The 27,163-nt window shown below is 52.2% G+C and overlaps 1 protein-coding gene across 3 annotated transcripts in view; it reads left to right on the top strand.

The window, feature by feature from the left end:
* Nucleotides 1–27,163, top strand: part of SEMA5B (semaphorin 5B) — a 120,107-nt gene that overhangs the window by 22,237 nt on the left and 70,707 nt on the right. The window contains exon 1 of one of the 3 annotated variants that reach the window (XM_030858384.2): nucleotides 10,546–11,370. The exons of the other annotated variants lie outside the window; for them this stretch is intronic. The gene's annotated coding sequence lies outside the window, so the exon portion shown is untranslated. Of the gene's footprint in view, nucleotides 1–10,545; nucleotides 11,371–27,163 lie in introns of those variants that run through there. 3 annotated transcript variants of the gene reach the window in all.

Genomic DNA, 27,163 nt, shown 5'->3' with positions numbered 1-27,163 from the left:
GACAGAGTGTCAAAGAAGCTAAGGCCAGCTTACAGGAGGTGGTGACCTCTGCGGGGCAGGGCAGGCTCCCAGGACCAAGGTCTCCCTGGCTGGAGTGTTTCAAGTCAGGACACTGCTCTCTCCCTTGTCCGGAAGAAGGTGAGGAGCGTCAATTCCACTGACCAAGGAGTCCTGAGTCTATTCTACCTCCCATCCTCCACCTTCAGCCAGTTGCAGTGAGACAGTCTGGGGCCAGACATAACATGAAGAACATCTAGGAGAGAGACAGGATGGAATGGGGAGTCAATCACAAAAAGAACGTGTGGGGCTTTCCTGGTGGCTCAGTGGTTGAGAGTCCGCCTGCCGATGCAGGGGACGCGGGTTCGTGCCCCGGTCCGGGAAGATCCCACATGCCGCGGAGCGGCTGGGCCCGTGAGCCATGGCCGCTGAGCCTGTGTGTCCGGAGCCTGTGCTCCGCAATGGGAGAGGCCACAACGGTGAGAGGCCCGCGTACCGCAAAAAAAAAAAAAAAAAAAACGTGTGAAGTAGAAGCTGGCAGTGGTGTCGTTTAATAGGCGACAGAGAAAGTCCTTCCTGGCTGGGGAGGGACTGTGTCTGTCAAGCCATTATTGCCCACCCCGCCCAGACCCTGATGCTGTCGTCTGGGGTAGGGGTAGAAGGCTGTGGGCAGGAAGAGGTTGAGTAGCGAGCAGTTGGGTCTGAGAGGCGGATTGGTTGTGGTCTTGCTGGGCGGCTCGTGACCTGTGCTTTGTTGCTGGGGAGGTGGCAGGCAGGATGGTGCTTGTCCCCGGCAGGGGTGAGCGCCCAGAGCTTCCGCTGGTTCTGGTGTTCCATGCTGGGCTTCCTGAAGGCAGGACCTCTGAAAGGTCCAAGAGGCCTGGCTCTCGCATCCGGAGGGCTTTTCTTGCGGGACATGGCTGGATTCTCAGAGAGGGAGTGAGAGGTTTGGTCTGACTGATCATCAGATGTTCTGTGGGAACGTTCTGGAAAGAATCTGGGCCACGCCTGTGAGATTCTGATTTGCTGGGTCTAGGTGGGGCTGGGAATCTGAATATTTGTTCTAGGAGAGCACCAGCCTAACAGAAATACCTGCTACAGTATTTGTGGCAATCAGCCACTCAGTCCCGAGATGAGGGGCAATCAATTTCCATCAGTGTGTAGGAGCCTGGGGGTGGGGGGGAGGCCAGCCGTGACACCTCGCTGCATGCGGTGTGTCATATTTGCAGTCTACACGGTCAATCTCTGCTCTTCAGAGAAGCTGGGATGGGTCATTCCAAATTTCAGAGTTTTCTAGCTAGTGTAAGATTTGTCCCTTTAAGCAACAACACTTAAAAATGGTCAGCCACTGGGTTTGCGATCCTCTATAAAACGCATTATGTGCGTCTCTGCCTTTTTAAACAGAGTCACGCAAGCACAAATGTAACCTTTTCTTGATGTCCCAGGGGTATGTTAGGAGCCTTAATTAATGTACTGGGCTATAGTTCAGTGGGGCTTATGGGACGATTTGCTTATACCAAATGGCCCCCTGAGGTTTTGTGTTTTTGTGCCCGCTTTTGAGTTTTTCCAGCTGTGCTTCTTGCTGACTGATATCCTGTTTTGCTAGACAAAATGTACCTGCCTAAAGCAAATTTCACTTTTAATTTGCATTCATTATATAGGCTTGGAAAAACGGAAAATGAAAACTAAAGTCCTTATAGCCAAGTAGGGCACCTTGTAGTTAATTCGTGGTTAACCCTCCCTGAGTAGCAGCAATGAAATTTGGGTTTGACCTCAGCCCAAGGAAGTGGCCTGATGGGTTTAAGGGGACGCTGTCTTCCCTTGTCAGTGGTTGAGTCATAAATGGAAACGACCAAATTTTGACTAATGGGAGTTGAAGAGAGGTTCTCAGCTGATTTCTGGGAAAGTTCTTCCTCTCTAGCAACAGAGCCCCACAAGAAGCCATTCTCCTCATGGGTGTAAATGAGAAGACACACAGCTGATTGCTCCGCAGCTGAATTATAACTTCCAGAACATTCTTACTGGGGATGGCAGAGGGATGTAGAATTACAGAGGCTGGCAGAGTGGAGAGATGGAAGGAACCGTGAACTGGATGGTTTCTTTGAACCTCTGAACTTCCTCTCACGAATTATTATATTTTCTTGTGTTTAAGCCCCTTTGAATTGAGTTGGGCTCTGGGATACTTGGAATGACACGCAATACCAGGGGATAAATATCGAATATAGGGAACCGCAGTGAGTGGGTTCTGGGTGAAGCCTGAGGGTTTTGGTACTCGCACTCTGTTACCCTTTCGGTTTCTAAGAAGTTCGGTTGTGATTTTGACGTGGGGCCTTATTTCTTCCTGAGACTTTCCAGGTGGATGGTGACTGCTTCTCATTTACCTTTGTGTCCCCAGTACTTGTCACAGTGCCTCCCTGGACATTCAAAAAATGGTTAAAATGACTAAAGCTCAGCAGTCTGTGCGCGTCGGCAGGTGCTTTCTCCTTCCTGTTGGCAAGGATACGTGCCTATCGGGTTTCTTGGGCTGTTAAAGACTTACCACGCGCTCTCAACACGAGTCATTTTTTAGGGGTGCTTTCCCCCAGTTTACAAAACGTCACCTCATCCTAACCTCGGGAAATAAGTAGGGCCGGGATCATCATCATTTTACAGATAAGAAAGCCGAAGGTCAGTGAACTTACATGAAGCTGAAGTTTATAATTCTTAACGAATTCAATTCTGAGATGGCATCCGAAGCACTTTCTTTTGAAATAAGTGCTCGGAAAGGAACCTCTCTTATAAGACGTCTAAACGGGTGTTCTGATGGTCACTGAGAGCTGTAAGGAACGTAACGATCGGAGCCTGGGGGTCGGGTCTCGGGATGGGACTGCCTTTACCTCCCACTGCTGCCCCAAGGTTTGTGATTTGCCATCAGGTTAAAGCTCTTCAGGATTCACAGCTCGAGCTTCCAGTGGAGGAGCAGCAGGAATTGGCCTCTGTCCGCCTGGACTTGCCAGTTCTGCAGCTAAAAATGGAGTGTGAAACTTGGGTGTTCCTTGCCTGGGACCTGCCTCACGATGGTTATCCACATACAGGCGTTTGGGAGGTCTGCTTCCGAGAGAATGCATTCCCCTCATAAATATTAAAAAAAAACACGCATATCAAAAATGTGAAGGACTCCTTCAGTATACAAAGCGCTGGTTTCATAGAACAGTTAAGAAGTTAGCTCCACCAGATGCCCCCGTCTGTGATGCCCTCTGCCTGAACCCAGCGCAGAGCCCCAGAATGATGCTCTCTAATTGCCCTTCCCTTCTCACTCCCCATTGCCCCATGGACCTAACCCATTTTTGTGGTTTCGTTTTCTGCACTTGGATTTCTCCCACCGGCGCCTCGCTAACGACACCTGACATGCTGGGATGCACAGCCCGTTCCCTCTCCTCTGCCTTCTGTTACTGAGCTTGTCTCTCCTTCACTTCCAAACATCAATAGAAGTTATTGTGTAGAACACTGACTTTGATGTTGTTTTGGAAATGACATTGTGTGTATATCTCGTTTCCTGGAGGGCAAGGAGTATGTTTTACATTGTTCTTGTACGATGCACAACACCTAGAATTTACCTCATGGGGTAGACTTTCAGACTTTTCAAAGGAGTGTGTTACCCAATAAATACCTGAGGAATGTCCTCACCTCTTAGCGTTCTGCTGTATGATTATCTGTGCTCACTCCTGCCTCTTAAGTACCTTTCCTGGCCACTCACCGTGAGGCTGAAAGCAGGGGTGTCAGGCCTGGACTCCTAAGTGGGTGAGTGGATGGGAACCTAACTTATATTGTGTGAACACGTTCCTCAGTACATTACAAATACATGCTGGATTTTTGGTCCTTGGGAATTTTGCAGGAGAGAGAGGTGGGAAAAGAAGAGTTGGCTGCAGTGGTATATTGAATACTATGAGAGAAAGGGTTGAAGGTTCCCCACACCGCCCTGACGCCACGTCTGATGAGGAGGTGGGGTGGGGGGGCCCTACGAAACGGGACAGAGGGCTCTCCCAGCCCATTCAGGACGGCTGCAGCTCTTTGTGAGTTTTCTGCTGTCACCATCCAGGGTTTAAAGAAATGGTGATGAGGAGGAGGGCAGATACTTTCTTGTTTCTTCTCCAAAGTCTGTGGCTTGGTTCTCAGACTCATTTCTTTTGTTTCTCCACGATACTCCTACTGCTACCCAGCCCTCTGCAGAAAAACCCACCCTCCGAAATTCTGAGAGCCATGGCCAGTCTTTGCCACCGTGCGAGAGAATGCAGACACATGAGGGCAGCTGAAGGCAGAGAGGTGAATCCCACACTCAGACTCACCTGGGCTTTCCCTTTCACGCCTTGGGTGTCTGAGTTTACGGCTTCTTCTCACTCCTTCCCTTCTTGCTTCAACATCACCCTTCCTCACCCCTCCTGCAGCAGCCCAGTTGCCTAAGCTTTGAGGGGGTCTTGGATACAAAAATCCACCCTGTTTCTCCCAGGCACTCCCTCCTGTGGTCCAGCCAGCTCCTTTCTCAGTGCAGTCCCTCGCAGAGCAAGCCTGTGAGATTCAGGGCATCTTCCCACGCCATCCTTGACTCCCACCCAGGTGGTGCTCCTGGGTCAGACCTACTGCCACACACACAGGTGACTTGGGAACCGTATTGTCATTTGGTGGCAGAGGCCAGGGATGCAGTGCACAGAGAAAGTGCATCCCTCAAAACAAGCCATAAACCCCCCGTCGGGAAACATTGTGCACCTCAGACCACACGGCGAGCTTCTGATCTTTTCCTGAGGCAGGAGGCAGCATGGGGGAGTCGGAGAAGGTCCAAGTCCCTGCTCTGCTACTTACTGGCCCTGGGACCAGTTTCCTAGCCTGTTTCCTCATTGTGGCATGCGGTAGTAACAGTGCCCCCACTTCACAGAGTTTAAAGAGCATTGGATTTGTTAACATACATGAGGACTCGGGACAGTGCCCGCTGCACACTGAGGGCTGTGGAGCCACTCGCCGTTCCTGCCTGGGCCTCAGGTTGAAACCGTCGTCCTGGAAAATACTTATCTCATGACCACTGGGCTGGCGGCCACGTGCCTGAGAACCTTGGCCCCAGGGTAGGCACTCAGGTTCCCCGGCCTGAGCCTCCCTGGGTGCCTGCGCTTCCTTCACGCTGCTCTCAGCCCAGCTCCTGCCCTTGCTCCGTCAGGACCTTCTGGAGGGCTGCTCCCCTGCTCCTTTTATCAGCAGTCTACTTCGACCACACTTTCTCCTTTCCTCTCCAAGTTTCCATAGTTGTATATGTTTGTTGTTGTTTCTTTTTTAGAAGCTCTTTTAGCCTGTGGTACTCAAAAGGCAGATTCTTGGGTCCCACTCCAGAGATTCTGGGCCAGGATGTCCAGGTGGGGGCCAAGAACCTGCATTAACCTGATGCTGCTGGTCTCCACAGAGCCAGCCTCTAGCTCTCCTGGTCCAGTTCATATGTCTGCTCCTCCCCAGGAAGGGGAGGGTCATTGCTGTCCTCACCCCCAGGAGACACAGTGCCCATGTTACAGCTGATTATCATCTGGCTCAGGTACATATAGCATTATTTTTTTAAGTCTACTTGAAATTCCACATTTATATTTTCTTCCAACTGGGGTCATACCTCAATCTAGAATTGCTCCTTTGGGAGAAGGATAGATGATGAAAGGTGAAGGGTGACATTGCTTTCTTTTCAGAAAGCGCTGTAGTGGGAAGGAGGGTCTCTGGGCTGGAACTCAGTGACGTGGATTTCTAGCCTCAATTTCATTACTAGCTTGCTGTGTGACCTTGGTTGAGTCAGTTAACCTCTCTGGACCTCACTCTCCTTACTTCTAACATGAGAGGGTTAAACAGGTTGGACTTGCCAAAGTTCTCTTCCAGCCCGAAACATCTCTAAGACTGTGAACCTATTTAAATGTGCTGACAGCTTTAGAATGGCTAATTAATGAGTTTTCAGTGGGAACACAATTAAGTGATAATGAAGGCCTCGGGAGTAAATCTCTCCACTTCTTGTAGTGAGTTGAGCGGATGAGAGTTGGAGTGTGTTTTCACCTACTGGAGCCCCTGGGAAGAGGGAGCATACACCCACAGGCTCCTACCTGGGGACTCGAGGAGGCCAGGAGTCAAGAACAAAGCTACACATAGAGGAAGCTGGGCGGCACTGTCCTAAAACAAAATGAGTCACCTTACAGGGTAGGCTTGGTGCCCTGTGGATGGAGTGGAATATCGGCAGCTCTACAGACACGGGGAATCGTACTCCTGACTTAACATCCATTTCCAGAGCACGTTCACCTGCACGCTCTTGTTTAATCCTCTCATACCTGGTGAAATAGATAAGCCCGGAACTTTTCTCTCCCCCATTTAACAGATGAGAAATGGAGGCTCAGAGGAATGACTTGCTTGAGGTGAGGCCAAGGAACGATAGATCAGGACTCAGCCCCTGCCTTTTGATTCCAAAGCCCATGTCCTTTCCGCTTTCCCCGGCTAGCCCCTCCTGCCTCGCAGGCCCCATCTGCTGGCTGCTCTGAGTGACCATGAGGTGAAACAGGACTGTCAGTTCAGAACACTCCAAGAGGGTTTGCAAAGCCACCCCGGGGCATGGCTTTGTGGGGCCGGGCCCTGGGAGAGAGAGAGATCAGGCAGCTGTGCGGTCAGGGATCGAGGGCCCCAGGAGGGCTCCTGTGAGCAGCCTTCCTGACAGACCATGGCCCTGCTTCTGACAGCTGGGCACAGCCAAGCTTGTCACTGTGCCCAGCACGGCGGCGCCCAGACAGTGTGTGCTGACCGCTTAGGGTTGCATCTAAGGGGGGGATGCCCTAAAGCGGGAGTGTGAGGACGAGAAAGACTGATCCATAGAGCCTGGGGGAATCTCTGTCCCCAGGTGACAATGAGACCCAGCAAGGAGAGAAACAGGGCCTCCCGGCCTGGGAGTGAAAGCCGGGAGCAGATGAACTTCTCAGAGACTCTGCCTGCTGGTAACTTTGGCTGCAGAGACACACGAGCTTGACCTTTCCTTCTAAGTGAAATAGGGCACAAGCCTTATTCAGAGATGCAGCATCTTTGCTGCGGAGGAAGGGAGGGAGTGCGCCAGCGAGCATTTGTCTGGGTTCTGCCCTAGAAATGCTCCAAGTAATCAAATCAGGATGACTTAAGAAATCCATTACCTCTCTTGGCCTCCCACAGCTGCCCCTGTGCCCCGATGGGGATAGGGGAGAGGCCTGGGGACCCAGCCAAATAATGTGGCCTCAGTTGCCTCACCTGTAAACAAGGTGATGGGGCAAGGTGGTCTTGAGGCCCCCTCTGCTCCGACCTCAGGTAGGTCTGGAGGAGATCTTTTTGGGGGGCAGAGGAGTGGTTGAGAAGAGATGCCAGAAAGAAAGGGGAGAAGAGAGGAGGGTAGAGATAGAGAAGAGAGAAAATTGAGAGAGCGGAAGAGAAGCGAGGAGAAGAGAGCCACGATAAAGTGAGAAACGGAGCTTGGAGGTCTAGTCTCCACCCACCGCCAGCAAGTCAGACCCTCTGAGCCTCGGCCTCCTCCCCTGAAAAAGGGAGCTGGGGACAGCCCCCCACCCCACGGTTGTGGAGGGTAAACAAGCGGGTTACAAGCCATAAAGGGCCACAGAGTAATGTGCTGAATTCATAAGAAAAGCATGGATAAGAAGCAGAGAAGGCAGCAGAGAAGCCTGGGGGTGGGGAGCCAGGGAGCTCCTTTTCTGAGCCTTCCCTCTCCTGGGGATGTGGGTAGAGGACAGAGGACAGTGTGGATAGAGGACAGTGGGTGGCAGTGGGAAATAAATGACTGAAGATGGACCAAAGAAGAAATAAAACCCTCCCACCGTGAGGCTGCTTGCATTCCCTCTGGGAGATGGGAGATAGAATCCGGGGGCTGCCCGTGGCCGACTGTGTCTGCATCTCTAGCTGAGGGGCCTTTGCCTTGGTGAGAACAGTGCATGGGTGCTGGTGCAGGCGGACTGTCCCTCTCCTTCCAGGAGGCTGGGGGCAGGGAGAAGGCAGTCTCGGACTTCAAGTTCTCACAGAGCTTCCCAATTTCTGTCAGACTTAAAACTCTTGAAGGGCTGAGGAGCTGGAGTGAGGCGGGGGGGCTGTGTGGGCAAAGCCCCTGGCAGAATCCTGGACAGGAGGAAAGGATTCAGAGGGAAAAAGAAAAATCTGGATGGAGAACATTCTAGAAAACCAAGCCAAGACGGGACCCTCAACCCACATGGGCCCAGCTCCACGTACGGCCCCTCCTTCTGCTGCTCGTGCCTGGATCTCCAGCTTGGCGTGAGGCAAGGCCAAGACGGAGGATGCACAGGGCCGGGGTCAGGGCAGCCGGCGCCCCTGGCAGGCTAGATTTATGGTTTGGCTGAGCTGGGGAGAGAGGGAGCCTGCAACGATCCACGTCATGAAAAGCAGCCCAGTGTTTCCTCGAAGAGCCACAGTGCCAAAGGCAGGGGTATCCATCTGGCCTTGCTGTGTGGTACATTTGTCACCCTGGAGCCTGGGCCCCGGCTGGCCTCCCTTCTGCCATCTGTAGCCGCAGCCTCTGCTGCAGGGCCTGCAGACCCAACAGGTGCTCTGAGTGGGGGGGAAGTAGCTTGCTCCCTCCCCTGGGACCCTCTTGTGCTCTGCCCTCCAGCTGGTGCCCATCCAAGCTGGTGTCTATTTAACTTCCCCTGAGGATAAAAAGCCTTGACGTTAGGGAGGTGAAAGGCCCTCAGAGACAGCTAGTACTATAGTTTCATGCTGTGCTCTGGGGAGCACTTCCCAGCTCCCATGAGAGCTGCTGAGAGAGGCTGAGCTCCAGGGTCCAGTTCCCTGCCCACCAGTGCACTTCTGCTTCTATCCGATCTAGTTGTAGACGTTCTGGAGAGATTTCATTTGAAAAATGGGTTCTGCTGCTGCTGAAAAAAAAAGTTTGAAGACCACAAATATGCTCTTCCTCAAAGAGGAAGACCCAGAGGCCCAGCAGCCCAGCCAGTTGTTGGCAGAATGGGGATTAGAACGCAAGCCTCCTTGCGCCCGCAGCCAGGATCTCTCCATGGTACTGGGCTGCCTCTTTTGAGGTTCTGGCCTGAGCATTCATGACCATCACGTCTTCTCTACCCCGCCAGTGCTCCCCCTTCCCCCTTGCTGTCCAGCAGAGCCAGGCCTACCTCTTAAGCTTGGGTGCCACGCTCTCTTAGCTTTTCCTCTGCCAGAGGGGGCTTCAGGATGTAAACTGTGTGCAGCCCAGGCAAGCCCATTTCAGGGCAAACTGTGATTAAGCCTCTCCTGCCCCAGGGCTGACTCCAGGCCCAGATCCTTGGGCTGTGCCCTCTACCGCATCCCCCCATCATCTCCATGGGCATTGGTGATTGTGTAGGATTTTCTGGTGGAGTGTGGCCATGACCTTACTTCCCTCTTGGTCTCTGGAGAAACTCGGCTCTCTTCTCTTTAGGCCTCAGTTTGGCTCCTGAATGTTGGTACTGATCCAGCCACTCTGCAGTGGTGCCTGAATTCCATTTCAGACTGACATTCTGGGGTTCTGAGCTCCGTCCACCCCCGAGGCTCTGTGCCCTGTTCTCCCCTATGATTCCTGCAGCCCCTGCTGGGGTCCTGTTCTCCAGCCTGGCTCTCCCTGTTTTGTGTTCTGCTTTCTCTGCTCATTCCTCATTTGATCCCCACAGCCATCCTATGAAGTAGACACTAATATTCCCAGTTTTCATTTGAGGACACAATCTCAGAGGTTTAGCAGTTTGCTCAAGATCACACAATTAATGCGTTTTAAAGTCTTGGTTCTGCCTACACCCTGAGCCTGGGTGTTACCCACAACACTGAGCTGCCCAGGTGGTCACCTTGTGTGGTCAAGTGGATGACTTTTTGGTCTGGGGTGGCGGAGCCTGGTGGTGACCTTTCTCCAAAACACTCATCCCTCTACCAGATCCTTCACCCTGGTTCCTGTCTTCCTCTTTCTCCTCCCATAGCTAGGACTTCCAGGAAGGTGGCTCAGAGGGGAGCAGGTAGGGGAGGCTTCTGGGCTGTCCACCTTCTGGAGAATGTGCCTTGGGACAGCATGGCAGGGAGGACAGTGACCCAAATGGGGACAGGAAAGGACCTGGACTGGAAAAAGGAGGGATCGTGCCGCCGACTCTTGTGAAATGCTGCTGCTTCCAAAGTTGTTACCCGACAGTGTTCGGCAGAGGAAGCCAGCCGACTGCTGACAGCAGCAGCTGTGGAGGCGGCAGGAGCGCGGGGTGGCATTCTCACCCTCAGGGTGGGAGGAAGGGATGGTGCCTCCCGCCTGTTCTGGAATCTGAGTCTCTCACCACCCATCCCCCCACCCCTTCCGTCTCAAAACCCAGGAGGAGAGAGAGGGACAGACACCCTGGGAAGATGCACATACCCACCTCCTGCACACACACACACACACACACACACACACACACATACACACACACACACACACACACACACAGTCTCTCTCTCTCTCTCTCTCTCTCTCTCTCTCTCCAGACCTCTCATGCTCCTCTCTCACTCACATGCATGCACGCACACACAGCCTCGCACACTCTGACACACACACAATCCTCTTCCATTCCCCCTCTTGCTCACCCCCACACACAAACTCTGGAAGGTCTCTCTGTCTCCCTAAGCCAGGCTTCAGCATTACACCACTGCTCTCTGGTCCAGCCAAAGTTGGAGTATTTCTGGAATGGGCAATCCATTCCATGAGGATATAGCATCCTAAAGCATCCTCAGGTGCCTTTGAGGAAACTGGGGAGAGGAAGCCAGCCTTCAGTGGGGTGACCAGGGCTTGGCCGGAGGACAGCCTGGGCGCTGCTGATTGGTGTGTCACAGCTGGGGCTACGAGCTGTTTCCAGTGCTTTTGTCTGGTGCTGGGAGTGAGGCTTGGCAGTGCGAGAGACGGTCAGAGCCGTTCGGGTGGGCAGCTGCGCCGTGTCCTGCTTTCCCTGCAGCCGGATCAAGCTGCGGCCGCCACCGGGCAGGACAGAGATGTTTTCTTGCTGACCTGAACGCAGCAGCCTGGGTTGATTTTACAGGGAAGTGCTTTCTCTCTGAACGCAGTAACAGCAGTCCTGGTCCCCTGGACTGAGAAACACTAGTGGGGACTCATCAGCCCAAGGAAGCCCCCAGCCCCTTTCTGAGACCTGGGAGCTGGGTGTGCCTGTGGCCTTAGTCCTGATCCCAGGCAGGGGCTGGGTCCTCAGGCTGGCGCTGGGGGTGAGGTGTGGGAGAGCCCGCTGCTCCCCTGGGCTCTGCCGGACTGCTGGGCTGCCGGTGCTGGCTTCCCCAGGATTGCTTCTCCTGCCACTGTCTGATTTCCCCATACCACGTCTGGGGCTCCGGGAGCCTGCGGCGGAGCTGCTAGTGGTGAGTACTTGGACAGATGTCCCTTTGCATGTTCACTGGCCGTGCCCACGTGAGCCAGAGTGGACCAGCTCTTTGGCATTATTTTCAGAGACTAGACATTAATTTGCCCCACCCCATGCCGGCTGCGTGGGGTGGAAGATCTTGGGAGCAGGGCCAGCCTGGAGGAGGAGGTGGGGCATCAGGGAACTGAGACTGCAGGTGTTTTTCTCAGGAGTGAGGGCACCCTGGAAGGAGCAAATTCTCTCATGGCTCCCCTCTCCTGGTTGGGAGACGTGCCTTAGAGCATGTGGAGGGATGGCGGCCCCAACATGCCCGCTACTCACAGGTGTTTCCGGCTTTCAGGCCAACCTGCACTCTTGCTGCCAAAGCCCTACTGGTTCTCTTTCCCTGCCATATGGCTCGTCACCTCCTCCCACTCTGACATCACCATCCTGGAGCCACTGAAAAGGGCCCTTCAGTCCTTCTACTTGGACCCATGGGCTGCTGGGCTCCTGAGGGCCAGGTTACTGCCAGCACTGCCAGGAAAGGGCACTGGAACAGTGGCAGGTCCCCACCTCGAATGTGCAAAATGAAACACGATGAGGCTGGGGAGACGCAGTCCGTGGGACGCAGGGACACTCTCATAGCTTTGTCCCCTGTGTCCCCGTCTAAGCCGTCCTCCTCAGCAGTTAGGGCTATGTTTTCAGTTTGGGCTCCTGTGGAAGTAAGAAGGGCTGTGAGGCTACTGCACGCCGGGTCGAAGTCATGCTTCCTGTATTCCCGTCGGGGCCCTTAACTCTCCCTTTGACTCACAGGGATGCCCATCTTTGTAGCATCCCAAACGTGTCTGTGATCATGTTTTCTGCTCCCTTGTGATTGTACAGTCTTTGCTTATATCTCCATGAGTTTCATACAATGAGTATGTTTGAACATGATGACTTCTGAGTTCTCTTTGGGGAATATCTCCAACTTTCCAGAGGTTCGTGTAGGGGACAACTGTGCACCCCACTTTTCCAATATATCCTGATCCTTTGGAGCTTGCCAAAGTCCAAGGCAGGAATGGAGGACCGTGATTTTGACTCGTTTGAGATTCTGATCTTATTATTCGGAAATCATGGCGTGGGGGGCTGGGGAGCAGTAGGGTTTAGGGCAGGGTTTCTCCACAGCAGTACCACTGACATTTGGTGCTGGATAATTATTGGGGGGGCTGTCCTGTACCTTGTAGGATGTTTACCAGGATCCCTGGCCTCTACCTACCAGTAGCACCTTCATTTGTGAAAACCAAAAATATCTTTAGGGCTTCCCTGGTGGCGCAGTGGTTGAGAGTCCGCCTGCCGATGCAGGGGACACGGGTTCGTGCCCCGGTCCGGGAAGATCCCACATGCCGCGGAGCGGCTGGGCCCGTGAGCCATGGCCGCTGAGCCTGCGCGTCCGGAGCCTGTGCTCCGCCACGGGAGAGGCCACGACAGTGAGAGGCCTGCGTACTGCAAAAAACAAACAAAATCTTTAGATGGGGGCAAAATTACCTCGGTTGAGAATGTTAGTTCCCATTAATGCTGCTGCTGCTGCCGTCTCTTCTTTGGCCTCATGGGACTGGATCTCAGCATGGCCAACTGAAGTGCACCCGTCCTCGGCCTGGGAGTGCAGACACCTGAGCTCTGGGTTCTGTGCTGTCACTCATGTTCCCATCCAATTTAGGCTGAGGATCAGGTCTAGTCCTCTCCAGCCTCCACCAGCTTCCAGATCTTCCCGGTTCACGTGTGGTGGTGAAGCTCACGGGTGCTGGATTAGGCCTCCACCTGTGGGGGATGAGGTCTGGGAAGGAACATCCCACCGCAGGGCGCTGCTCTTCCCTCCTGACGTTTGCCCCGAAGGCCAGGGCGGGTTCAGCACCCGAGGTGTGTGTGATGCACGTGCACTTACTTGCAGCTCCCTGGATCCCACACCAAGTGAATGAGATGAGCCCGGCCTTGGGGAGCATGCAGAGTGAGACAGACATCCTGCTATGCGCCAGTAAAGAAATAAGCCAATCAGGAGGCTTCTGTACCTTGCTTGGAGGCTTCTGTCTCATCCTTTTAGGCAAAAATATTGGGCTGGCCAAAACGTTCGTTCGGTTTTAAGTAAAAATAAATGATATTTTTTCATTTTCACCAAGAATTTTATTGAACAATGTACTCACTAACCAAATGAACTTTTGGGCCAATGCAACGAGGAAGAGCAAACAAGAGGAGAAGCAACCTCTTGTCACCAATCCAGGAGAGCTTCACGGAGAGATGTTTCAGGACCTGATATGTGTAGATGGGAGCCAGAGTGAGGAGACAGAGAAAGACCCTCGGATCCCTTTGTCTGACAGTGAGTCTGGGGGGCAGGTGAAGAAGTTGGCTAAGGAGTGCCCTTCCTTTCTCCTTGAGTAGGCAGGGCCATGCCTCCCCTCTACTCGGCAGAAACTTGTCTTCAGAGCTAGAAGTCAGGCTCCGCTGCCCCCCCAGCACAGAGGAGGGACTTACAGGAAGCCTCATGTTGCAGAGGAATTATGGGCAAATTCTGATTTGTGGAAGAGAGCGGAGAGGTGCTTCAGGTGGCACAAAGCAGCAGATCATCGCCTAATCAGCCTGCTGGGCTTTGAAATGCCTTCTGGGATCCATCTGCAGCAATTTTTATCTCCTAATGATGCTTGATGCCGGCGAGTCAATTTACAATCCCAAATGAACGGCCTGTAAAGAGCAGGGATGGGGAGGTGGCTGCACAGTGCTTCCAGGACCTAGTGCTTCCAGGCCCCCTTCCTGGGGCCCCAAGGAAGCCCCAGCATATTGTCTTTAGGCCCTGAGTCTCCATGGTCTCATCTAACTACATAGAATCTGCTTCCCCCAGCAAATCTTTGGGAGCCTTTGACCTTCCCCACTTTTCCTGGTTCCGTCTCCCTCAAGGAGCCAGTTTTCTCTGAAAAACTGGAAGGGCATTCGAGAAGGGGAGAGAAATCTCATGATCCGGGCAGCTTTGGGGCAATAAACAGCTCTGTGATCTGCAGCTTTTGAACCTAGAGTGTTGTGACAATGCTCTGAGGTTTGCAGTTTCATGGTCCCTGGACAGAGCTGGGTCCCCATCTACTATATGTCTATTCTGTTCTGGGCTGGCTGGTCATATAGAAGCACAGGGCCCACAGAGCCAGGCCTGGGTTTATATAAATTCCGGGACTGACATGAGACTCACCTAGCGTGGAACAGGGACAGAGAGGTCACTCAGTGGGCCGGAAGCCCTCGTGTGTTCCCACAAAGGGTGCAAATCTGTGTACGTGAGACCAGGCACAGACCAGGAAGCCCGTGAGGGGCCTTGTTGGGCCAGTTGAAGGTCAGCTTACAGGGAGAAGCCAAGTGCAGCTCTGCACCAGGGGCCTTTCTCCCCACCACCTGAACCTGGGCAGCATCAGGCAGCAACGCCAACTCACAGCTCTCTCTGGCCCGCCAGCAGCCTGTGTGGCTGCCGGGAAACGGGGGGCTCTGAGCCTGGGAACCGGATGGGTGGGCAAGAGAACTTCTGATAGGGCTGGGTGTCCCCAGCCCAGGCCCCCAAGTAGGGGTATTGAGTTTGTCAGAACATGTGCTGGTCAGAAAAGATTTTTTGCCTAGTGGGGCAAGGAGAGAGAGGTGGAGAGGGCATTTGGAGAAGGGGACCCCTGCCCATACTGTGCCAATTAGTAACAGGCCATTCCCAGCCTGGGAGACTCATGCTGAAAGTGTAAGCAGATGTTGCTCCCGGCGAGGAGTATACTGAAGGCAGAGCCCACTTTCGCAGGAGCAGGAGGGCTGCATTCAGTTCTTTATGCAACTTTTACCGAGTTCTTGCGAGCCCTGTGCTAGCTGACACCACCTCCGACTTCGAGGAGCTCCAGTCTAGGGGAGGCTGATTGAGACGCGGTGGCCCTCATACAGCTGTGGGAGCCCAGTCCAGGTCCACATTAATTGGCTTTCTGGCTGTTCTCCCAGCAGAGCTTTCCAGGCTTCACCCCAAAGCTTTCAGGAGATGACTGAGATGTGGGGGGTCAAGTCACAGCTGGAAGCAGCAGGGCTGCTCCCAGACTGCCAGGTCCTGGAGGATCTCACTAATCTCTGTCCCCCAGGGCTGGCAGGAGGCTCCCCAGTGCCCCGAGTCTCCGCTCTGGGTTGTTTCCACAGTCCATTTGCTCCCTACCCCTCCTCCTCCTCTGCAGTCTGCCTGTCCTTCTGTGGGACTGATCACTTCCTCCCAGTTGCCGATTTGGACGCTCCAGTGGGACCCAGGTGGCTGGCGTTTCTGTAGACCCTACCTGGACAGATGGGGGATGGAGAGAGGTGTGCTTGATTTATATACGATCTGAAGGACGACTGTACTTGGCTCTACGATTAAAGCCCCGATGCCTGTTCCACCTGTATAAAAGGAGGGGGTGTTCTAGAACAGGGGAAGCACAGTGTGGTCCTCGGACCAGCAGCAGTAACATCACCTGAGAACCTGTTAGAAATGCAGGTCCTCAGACCTCCCCCCAGACCACAAAATCAAAAACTCCGGGGTTGGGGCCTGGCAACCTGTGTTTACCATATCATCTGGGTGATGCCGTTGCAGCTCAGGTTTGAGGACCACAGCTCTAGAATATCTCAGGGAGGCCCCCTTCCAACTGCAGCTTTATGGCTGATCTCATCCTTACCTACCTTGCACTAACTAGTGACTTGCAAAGATGTAGTAGCCACATTCTGGAGCACAGCCGAGTTATCTTGAAGGCATCATCTCAAAATTACAAAAACAATACAAAATAAAAACAAATGCACTATGTATACCTGGCTTTTTCCAGAAAGGGACTCAAGGTGGCTTCCACCCCAGTCCCCGTAGGGAGGAGCCCGCAGAGGTGGGCCGGCAATCTACTGACCTGTACAGGGTATCACCGCGGACCTGAGAACGAGCCGCCTCACAGAATGCCTGCTCTGAGCCTCCCCACGTGCTCCCTCAGCAGCGTACACGGGCCTGCCTTTTCAGAGCCTCTGGAGAGAGCACTGCCCAGAGACTTTAACAACGCCTCTCCCCCCAGAGGAGCAGAATGCCCTAACATCTCGCTCCCGCTGCTGGCATTTAGCCCATCGCTGAGTTAATTCAAGCAATACTAATAACTGGTTTGCCAGTGAGAAGACCTCTTGCAGACCCCTAAATCCTGCTCGCTGGGGTGCTGATAACAGACTAAGAATCCTGTCTGGCCACCTGCAGTCATTCACAAAACAGCATGGCAAAGGCCCAGTGCTGGATTGGATTGTGTGATGACACCAAAAGAAACGGAACCTTTGTCCCTGCCCTCCGTGAACCAGCGGTCCAGAGCGGGTACAGTGCCACGATCCTCAGTGCTTAATAAGGGCGTTCTCCCTTATTAAGAAAGCTTTATTAAGCAACGAGGACCTGCCTTCCTCCTTTCTCCTGCTTTTCTCCCCTCTAGACCTTTCCCCTCACCCAAACCCTCTCTCCTTCCTTGGTGCAGATGGTTGCATCAGTTTCCTGGAGGTCCTCAAATCTCCGCTCCAGCTCCATCAGGTCAGGTTCAGCATCCCGCTTTCCACTGGTTCTGTGAGTGGCCCGGCCCCAGCTGAGACCTTTCCCGGCCTTTCTCTGGTCTCCAAGGAGCCTGCAAGAAATGCAGCCTGAGAAAACAGCCTGCCTTCCCTTCCCCCACTGCTCTGTTCTCCTTGCCCACTCCCCCCAACTCCCCAAGGCTCTCCCAAGCCTGCTTGCTCCGTGCCCTCCCAAACTCATGTTTTATGCAGGAACATCCCCATTCTCATGGAAAACACAGCAAAGTTTGGGAAAGAATTTCAAATCTCTTTTGAAGAGGGTGGAGTAAATGCAGGGTTATGAGGTTAACCTCAGCTGAGAGGTTTTTTCTTGGTTGAGTGGATGCCCCTTCGTGTGTGTGTGTGTGTGTGTGTGTGTGTGCGCGCGCGCGCGTGTGTGTGTGTGTGTGTGTGTGTGTGTTCCTTGTTTCCCTTCTACCCACCATTTGCACTGCAGGATGGAGGGGGAGGGCCAACACACACAGACGCACAGCTGGACCCATACATGCACATGTGTCTGAAGCCTGCCCCATCCTACCCCTCCTGCCTTCTGCAGAGCACCAGGAGTGTCTTATCTTGGATTTAAACATTCTCAGAAATTTAGAGGTATGGGGAAAAGAGATTGATTTTTCAAATACTAGAAAGAAAATGAACGTAGGTATAACACTTTTTTCTTTTTGGTGATTTTCACAAGACCTGATGTCCCTTTGTTTCGAAACATCAAAATAGTTGTGAGTAATTGATTTAAAAAAAATGAAATTAGCTTGTTGAGTATATCAAATTGTATGTTACAGTGTATTCTGCTAATAATTCCAAGTTTCCCCTTATAAGAGCGCCTGCTCTTTCAGAAGTCTAGCGTCTCTTCTCTTCAGACAGTTTTTAAGAAGTAGGCAGAACCTTGACAGAAGAATCCGTCTACAATACACTTAGAGTAAGACAAAGGACAGTATTATGTTTTCTGGACTTGGTGTTGGCGAGAAACAGAAAAGCACTTATTTTCAGAAAAGGAATCGTGGAAAGAAAGGAGAGGTAAATCTTTAAATCTCATTGAACACAATTTGCTCTGAAGAACTTTATCTAATCAGCCCCATTCTCTGAGCCATCACCTTGAGTCATTTTTGATTCTTCTAACACTTCATTTTTATCATCTTTCCAGAGACCTAAAAACTGAAGATTTGCCTAGATTGAGACAAGCTTCTCTCCTTTTTCACATGTTAATTTGTCTCTTGATTTGCACCCTGTTTTCCCAAATATGGTCTGTTTCTTTCATATGCAGGAGGAGACTTAGGGAACAGATTGGAGCCATACAATGGCATGGCCATCATGGCGGGGGGGATTTGCTTGGGAGACCCCCCCCCAGCATCCTCTAGACCCAAACCCCAAAGATGCTTGCTGTCTGCAGCATTGAGCCTCTGGGCCATGTTTTGTGTGTGTTTTAGTAGCTCTGTTAAACGCTGTGACGCTCTCACCCCTCCACACATCTGCCTCCGAACCCTGGACCCAATACTTTAACAACTTGAGTTGCTGAGGACAAAATTTTTCCCATACTTGACTGAAGTAATTTATTTTACTTTCCTCTGCACTTATAAGTGGAAATGTACTTGGATTCCTAGGAACGATTGATTTTTCTGTAGGTCATTTAGAAAGGAATGTCAAACAAGATGCATCAGTATATGCAGACAAAAAGATTGATGTCACTTTAACATAAAATCTTATTGCATAATTTTTAGAAACGGTTTGGGAACGTACAAACACCCCATCCTAAACACGTTATTCATTCTGAAAAAGTTTCAGAATATAGAGATATATTTGAAATAATATATTTCAAAGAAGTCCTTGGGACCAAACAGAGGAGAAAATTATTCTTTTCCCTTATATGTGTTTTTAGGGCCTTCACGTTTTCAGTCTTGTCCCTGGGGAATCTTCTGTACTGAACAAATCTAGAATAAAATTTACCTTCTCTTTTCTCCTATGTAGCTTCCCTTGTCATTATTCTCAAAGAAAAACATTGATGATGTGCCCAGAATTCCACCATGGCTTTTGGTTGGATCAGGGGAGCCCAAGAGCGTCAGAGAGAGAGAGAGAACAAAGCGATACAGACGTGGGTCCAAACTGAAGACTACAGATGGACATAAAGAGACATGGGCAGATTGGCAGTCCCCAACTGATAAGTGACAAAGAAAGAGGACTTTAATGGCAAACCCAGACACCCTCCTAATGATGAATCCGTCCCCTGGCCATAATGAGAGTTGTCAGGGGATGTCCAAGCACTTTGTCCGGCATCTCACTAACTGTGGGTGTGGGGCGGTTGGGAAGCAGACCCAAGGGGAGGGCCCACTCTGAGGCTTTGGGCCCATCTCTGCAGCTTTCGATACCTGGGGGTGGCCCTGTGTTGAAAGAACCTATGGGGGCCCCATGAGGAGGCAGCCAATGAGAAGAGGGGGGGAAGTTATTGGAGAATTATGGGCAACCCCTCTATAGCAAAACACTGTAGGATGGTAAGGGTGGCTTCTATCAGCCTTGCCAGCTGTTAATTTATATCCCTCTTCACAGCAGGACCAGTTATGAGGCTGATGAATGAATGTCTCACTAAAGGCCAAACCAGAGGGTGACCCGCCCTTGTCTCTCTCTCCTCCTTCCTCTGTTCCCTTCATACGCTATGTTCCCTACCACCCCTGTCTCCCCTTCACAGCAGTGGTAATGGAGGGCATCACAGAAGCTAACATTTATTGAGCAGTTACTTGGTGCCGGGCTGAGATGATCTGACCCTGGCCAACCAGGTCCTGCCAGATTCTTAGGTTCTTTTTGGTAAACGTCAGTACCTGCAACCATCAGGGGTAGGTAAGGGCTATGGGCCTCCTCCCACCTGACTACAGGTTACCATGAAAGGCAGTCTCAGGCCAAATTCTCTCTCTGTATAGACTTTATTAGTAAGCCAGCAGAAAACAGTTGTGCAGCCTATTCCGGAAGCTCAAGGCAGTCCCAGCCCTCTGCCCTTTTAAGTGGCCCAGCAGCACCTGGCCTGAAAGGTTCCCTTGAGACAAATGTCACAGGATTTGACTAACCATCTGGTACAGGCATCCTGAACCTTGAAGGAGATGTTGAAGGAGGTGGGGTTGTTCACCCCAAAGAAGGGCTCAGGGGAGGGGACCCTGAATGATGTCACAGCTGACAGGTTTTGACACTCTGATGATGTAGTTTTTCCTTCTAATTTTAATTGAGATATTATAAAACGAATATAGAAAACCACAAAATAGCTGTTTTAGTCATGGGTTATATTAAGGTTCGTGCCTTATACCACCACCCAGGTCGGGAAAGAGGACTTTGGCAGCTGCTCTAGAAGCTTCTTTGTGTGCTAATCTCAATCCCCCCCGAAAGGTAGCTTGACTTCCTGTGCACCTTTATGGTGTGCATTTGTTTCCATGATTGATTGATTTTATAACTTTATTTATTTTTTGGCCGTGTTGGTTCTTCGTTGCTGCGCGCGGGCTTTCTCTAGTTGCGCGGAGTGGGGGCCACTCTTCGTTGCGGTGCGTAGGCTTCTCATTGTGGTGGCTTCTCTTGTTGCAGAGCACGGGCTCTAGGCATGCGGGCTTCAGTAGTTGTGGCACACGGGCTCAGTAGTTGTGGCTTGCGGGCTCTAGAGCGCAGGCTCAGTAGTTGTGGCGCACGGGCTTTGTTGCTCCGCAGCCTGTGGGATCTTCCCGGACCACGGCTCGAACCCGTGTCCCCTGCATTGGCAGGTGGATTCTTAACCACTGCGCCACCAGGGAAGTCCCTCCATGGTGATTTATTATACAAAAGAGGTGGGGCCTCAGCTTTCTGAACCCAGAACAAACTATGATTCATGAAACCTGCAGCAGAAGAGATTTAAGTCAGGCTGCAGAAAGCATTTCTAGGATTCTCTACTTAGACGCAGTTCTGATTGGAGGCAGGGAAATGAAGATGACCCCAGTCCTAGCGCTGCCTTCAAAGAATTAGGCTGGCGGGATGCCCCTGGCCTTCTCTGATCAGCAGGAGATTGAGGGGCCTCTGTGGTTGGGGGGATGGAGACAGGTGACCCCTCATCCTACAGCGCCCTGACTGGCCAGCCTTGGAGGTCACCCAGTGTCGGGGACCCCTCCTTCTGCCATCAGAGGCACACTCTTCTTCCTGAAGCCTCTAATCCTGCCTGAGCCGGTCAGAGAGAGTGACTCTCGAAAGAAAGAATGACCAGCTGGGGGACAGGCCTGGGCTGTGAGCCCACCCCATTCCCGGGTGACCAGGGCAGCCGAACAAACACACTCTGGCCCCGGGCCCAAGGGACACCAGGCAAGGTGCCTGGAGGAAATGGGGCAGTGGAATAAGAGGAAAGTGAATGGTGTCCCTGCTTTCCCTCCATTCAGTGTGTGGTTTCCATGGGGCCCCCAGTGTGTTTACAGGCAGCAGACCTGCATGGGGGGAGCCCCTGGGGACCTGGGCTACAAGGCTGCAGGGACGAGAAAGGGAAGACTGAGGGGGGGTGCAGGGAGGGCTGGGGCACTTGAAAAACCAAATAAAAAGTTGGCTGTCGAATACTTTTTGCCGACCATAGTCAATTCTTAATTATCCCCGTAATGGGAAGGAGCAGTGGCAGGAATGATTCAAAGCCACAAATAATCCCGAACCATTTAAGCTACATGATTTTTTAAAAGCGAGAGACGGAGATTTCCCTTCCTAATGATGTCTGGCTCAGGCTGATGTTAAAAGAGGGAAGTATTAACAGTGAGCTCCCCAGGGATCAAAGCTAGAACTGGTCTTATTTAACATGTTTATAAATTATTTAGAGTCACAGTTCCTGATTTTGTGAATCGGTGCCGGGAGGGTGCTATAAGTCCCTCCAGGAGCCAGAGGAAACACTCTTCTGGGAGTTATATACTCATTGGAGGGAATTCCCAAAGTGTGAAATGAGGAGGAGCTTGGAGGTGTCAGGCTAACCAGGCCAGACTCATGGGAGAGGCACAGGTCAAGAGAGACCCCTGGCCCCCACAAGCCTGTGGCTAAAGGGAGTACGAGTCTCTGTAGAGCCATGAATGGCTCCCAGCTTCTCCCTGAATTAAATGCATTCAAGGCCTTCCATAGCATGGTCCCAACCACCTCTCCCATCACTCCAGCCCTGCTCCTGACATGAGGAACAACAGCCTGCAGGGCCTGGTGACTTGCCAGTCACATGGCTAAATGCAAAGCACTTGGCATCGTACCCAGAATCCTGACTCGGAGTCTCTCCGTCCCTGCATGTCACACTGCATCTTGGCTGACTTGCAAAGTCACACCTCTCTTTCCTGCGTCTTCTGTATCTACTGTCATAATTCTGTTGAGACCAAGTGCCACCTCCTCTGAGGAGCCTTCCCTGCTCCAGAAGTGCTCTCTGTCTCTGCTCAGAAACCCAGTGGCCGATGTCAGGCTCTGCCTGTGTGACAGCCTTGGAGTTCTTGTCTTCGTTCCCCAGAACTCCTTGCTTGGCCACCTCTCCTCCAAGCAGACCCCCAGCACACTGTCTTGCCCTTGGCGTATACTGTCCAGGGGTCAGTCAGGGGGAGAAGGATGGGCAGGGGGTAGGGATTAGAGTTGACTTTCACAGGCCAGGTGTACCCTCGGGGTCATGGTGACCCAATTTCCCCACAGAGCCTTCCCCTGTTGGTTTCCACAAGAAGTGGTCCAGGGCAGGCTGGCTGCACAGGAGCTCGGGCTGACATCAGGTCCTTCCCTTGCTGCACACGCAGCAGCCCTGTGAGGTGCCCCATCCCCTGGCCCAGCATCGCCTGCTGTGCCCTGCCCAATGGGAGTCTCCACAGTGTGACCAGATCTTCAGGTGTCTCTACTGCACAAGGAGGTCTGAGATCTGCTCCTAAAGGGTGGGGGGGCGGCCCTCTGAGCTTTGCGGAGGTCATGTGGAGGGGCGTGTGCAAGCACGTGGGCATTTACACGCCTGAACTTGCAGGAGCCGAGTGTGTGCATGTGCCCACATTGATGGGGCCGCTCCTGAAACTGTGTCCATTCATAATTCACCAGGCCCCCAAAATGCTACCTGGTGGCATGCCTTAAAAAATAATTTGGTGACACATGCTACAGCGTGGATGAACCTTGAGGACATTATGCTAAGTGAAATATGCCAGTCACAAAAGGACAAATAAATGAGTGATTCCACTCATACGAGGTGCCCAGCGTAGCCAGATTCGTAGAGCTGGAAAGTAGAATAGTAGTCACCAGGGGCCGGGGGGAGGGGGAACGGGGAGTTCGTGTGGAACGTGTATAGAGTTTCAGTTGGAGAAGATGAAAGTTCTGGTGATGGCTGGTGGTGATGGTAGCAGTGTGAATGTACTTAATGCCACTGTACACTTAAAAATGGTTTAAATAGTAAATTCATGTTATGTACATTTCACCACAATTTAAAAATTATAGTAATCTGAGCCACTGCCCCTCCTCCAGGAGGAGCCTTGTTAGCCAGAAGGCTCGCCTTGTCCTGGCCTCGGAGCTCACAGGGAAGGTGAGCGTGCACTCACCGCTGCCCTGCCAGCGTCCCCACCCAGGACAGGGAGACCTTCCAGGGCCCCTTGGATCCGTGCCTCAGTAACTCGTCCTGGGACCGCAAGGGTTTGTGTCGTGAGTCAGAGGCTGGCTTAAGAACAAAACAGAAAGGAAATGATACTTTTTTGCTTGGGGGTTGGGGTGGGAGAGCTGATGGCAGAATCCACTAGAAAAGGTAGATGACATCAAAAACTTCCAACTGATGCAGTGTCAGGTCAGCTGGTGCGTAGGGCCCAACAAAGGGTCACTTTCGCTTTACCCCTGTGTGTAAGGCCGCACATTCAGGGAAAATACATAAAGTCATGTCCACAAGTTGGGAGTTACCAATGCTGTGACACAGCCCAGCAGATCTCAGGAGCTGTTGGAAACCCTCCCCTAACGGCTCTGTCCCCGTGCGCTGGTTTGGACAGAAAGACCAGCCAAACGGCCACGGTTACGGTTGAGGGTGTTGGAAACAGCCTGGCATTTGGTTCTGACCTGGGCAAAATGGGGCATGTGGTCCGTGTTCCTTCTTAAGGGATCGTCTGTCTGAGGTGAGATTGAAAGTCTACCAGGACTCCAGCAGGAAGGAAGCGTGAGGTGGGGGCCATCCCGATTGTGAATCTCCTCTGCCTATTAAGGCTGTGGCTGAAGTGACATATGGACTTGATCTCCAAAGTCCCTGAAATCTGAACGAGGTGGCAGGCAGCCCTTGAAGCTGGCAAAAGGCAGCTTTAGCACAAATGAAAGTAAGTGCTATTTACACAGCAGGTAGTAAACTTATATGGAACTCATAACCCCCAGAGGTGGCATAAGCTAAATATAGGAGTAGACTCAGGGAGAGTGTGGAAATGTTCATGGATGACAAGCCACAATGGGTATTCAGGGGATGCTGGGCTGTGGGCGGGCTTCTGTTCTCTCCTGGAGGCAGCCCGATGGAGAAAAGAGATGGAGGACCCGGGCCTGCCCTTGGCTTCGGCTCTGATTTGTCTCACGCTCTCTGCTTGCTTTGTCTGTAGAGTGATGGGCATCTCTGGTCATCCCCTCTAGGTGACTGCCCTTCAGAGTCTTGAGAATTTTGACACCAGTCCCCACCCCACGCCCCGCCTCCCCCATCCCGCTGATGTTCTTTTCCCAGGCTGCAGAGTCCCCGTCCTTCAGCCTTTCTTTTCAAGATGTTCTTTGTATCCCACATCTCCCTCTGAACCCCCATCCAGCCACTGTGCAGTCAATTGCAGGGCTGGCTGAAGAAGGTCAGCAGGACCTGGTCAGGATGACAGGAGTGAAGGGAGCACGGTAGCCTTGTGATCTCACTGATGTGGCTGAAACAGAGCAGCCCAGAGCTGCGGGACACAGTATCAGGGGGCAAGAGTCTGGAAGAAGGAATAGCCATCAGCCTCCTCTCCTGCCCTGTGCCCAGTTGAGCTAAACGTGCATTTACGGAACACATACATTCTCTGCAGCAGGCACGTGCACAGTACTGAGGATGAATAAGTCCTCCAGCATGAAGCCCCGTCCTTCCGATCTACCCCTGCAGAGCTTCACTCTGGGCCACCTGGCGGAGGCCTCCATCCTGCTAACCCTATGTTACGGGGAGATGCCAGGGCTGGGAAATAAGCCTAATCAACCACTGAGTTTCTCTTTCTGCCTAACTCCCTCCACTCCCAGGCTGGTACCATTTAGCTCTTAAGGTTTTCAAGGACATAACTTTGACCCATGGTCTATGGGAGTCCATTAACAAACAAGCTATGTCATATAAGCTTCTGTCCTGGATCGATTTTCCTCTTTCCGCAGGAAAGGAAGGGTGCTAACCCGCTGGTGTCTGGGATGCTGTGGGTCCCCCGCAGCCCGTGCCTTGCCTCCCCCGCGGGCCTGTGAACATTCAGCTGCTCCTTTCCCCAGCTGAGTGAGCGGTTCTTTTCAGGGGCAACCGACTGCACACAGATTCCTGAGCCATGACCTCATCGGCTTGTGAGAGGCTGAGCACGTCCACCAGCTCCACTCACATGGGAGAGAGAGGGGCACTTCAGGGTCCGAGTGGGCTCAGGAGAGGTTTGCCTTTTGGGTTAGCGCCAGGGCTGGTATAGGCACAAGTGTTGCCCTACATCTGCCGTGTCTGTCTGCAGACACTGCTGTGGATCCCCTTCAGGGACAGCACTAGCTGACAGACTCCCCATCTGCCATCACCGCACCCGCACCAGAGCCCCCAGGATAGTCTTGCAGGGGTGGCCCAGCCCGGGCTTGGACGCCTTCCCACCCAACTATCGCCTTCAGCATTCCTGTAGTTGGCAAATATTCATTGAGTCCAACTGCAGTACTTCCCAAGGTGGGCCCATGGAGCTTTTGGATTGGAACCATCTGGAATGATGGTTAAAATGCTGCCTCCTGGGTGCTGTGGCAGACCTAATGCATCAGAATCTCTGGGTGGAGCCTGGGGATCTGCATTTTAATGAGTTTCCCCCAAGTGATACTTTTGTGCCCTAATGTTTGAGACTTGCTGACTATGATGGTTAATTTTGTGTCAACTTGACTGGGCCACAGTGCCCAGATATTTGGTCAGACATTATTCTGGATGTTTCTGTGAGGATGTTTTTGGATGAAACAAGAACATCCAGTTTTAATTTAAAACTGTTAATTTGGTGGACTTTGAATAAAGCAGATTGCCCTCTATCACGTGAATGGGCTCCAATCAGTTGAAGGCCTGAATAGAACAAAGACTGACCTCCCTCGAGCAAGAGGGACTTCTGCCAGGAGACGGCCTTCAGATTTGAACTGCAGCATCTGCTTTTCCCTGAGCCTTTAGCCTGCCAGCCCACCCTGCAGATTTTGGACCTGCCAGCCTCTATAATCACATAAGCCAATTCCCTAAAATCAATCAATCAACCTCTCTCTCTTCCTCCCTCTTTATAGATATAGATACAGATAGCCAACGGTATAGATCCTACTACTTCTGTTTGTCTAGAGAATCCTGGCTAATACACTGGTTTGCTGTATGCAAGGCTCTGGCTACCACAGTCACATGTGGGCAGATGACAGCTTAGAGCAGACCCCTGCCTGGCCCTGCCCACCAGCCCTGGCTCTGCAGTCACATGCTCCAAGGCCCAGAGAGGCTGACTGGGCAGACCAGTAGGTGCCATTGCCTAGACCTGACTCTGCTCTGGGTGGAGGGTCCCAACCCAGCTACCCTCCACAGGACAGGGTTTAGCTCCTGTTGCCAGACTTAGCGAGTAAAAATACAGGATTCCCTGGGCTTCCCTGGTGGCGCAGTGGTTGCGAGTCCTCCTGCCAATGCAGGGGACACAGGTTCGTGCCCCGGTCTGGGAAGATCCCACATGCTGCGGAGTGGCTGGACCCGTGAGCCATGGCCGCTGAGCCGGCGCGTCCATAGCCTGTGCTCCACAGCAGTGAGAGGCCCGCGTACCGCAAAAAAAAAAAAGAAAAAAAATACAGGATGCCCAGTGAAATTTAAAATTCAGGTAAGCAATGAAACATATGTTAGCATAAGTATATCTCATGCAATATTTGGGACATACTTATACTAAAAGAAGTTCTTTGTCATTTATCTGCAATTCAAATTTCACTGGACATCCTGTATTTTATTTGACAACCCATGACAGCTCTTTCCAGCCTGGAGTCAGCAGTTGTTTCCTGTTAATTACAAAGCCCTTTGCAAAGGGCTTTCTCAGGTGTGATCTCTTTCTATCCTGCAACGATGGGGAGGCAGA

This window comes from Globicephala melas, chromosome 4, assembly GCF_963455315.2.
Source record: "Globicephala melas chromosome 4, mGloMel1.2, whole genome shotgun sequence".
In the NCBI taxonomy this organism is placed as follows: domain Eukaryota; kingdom Metazoa; phylum Chordata; class Mammalia; order Artiodactyla; family Delphinidae; genus Globicephala; species Globicephala melas.
Note: the sequence above shows the minus strand (reverse complement) of the source record. Positions and strands in the feature narration are given on the sequence as shown.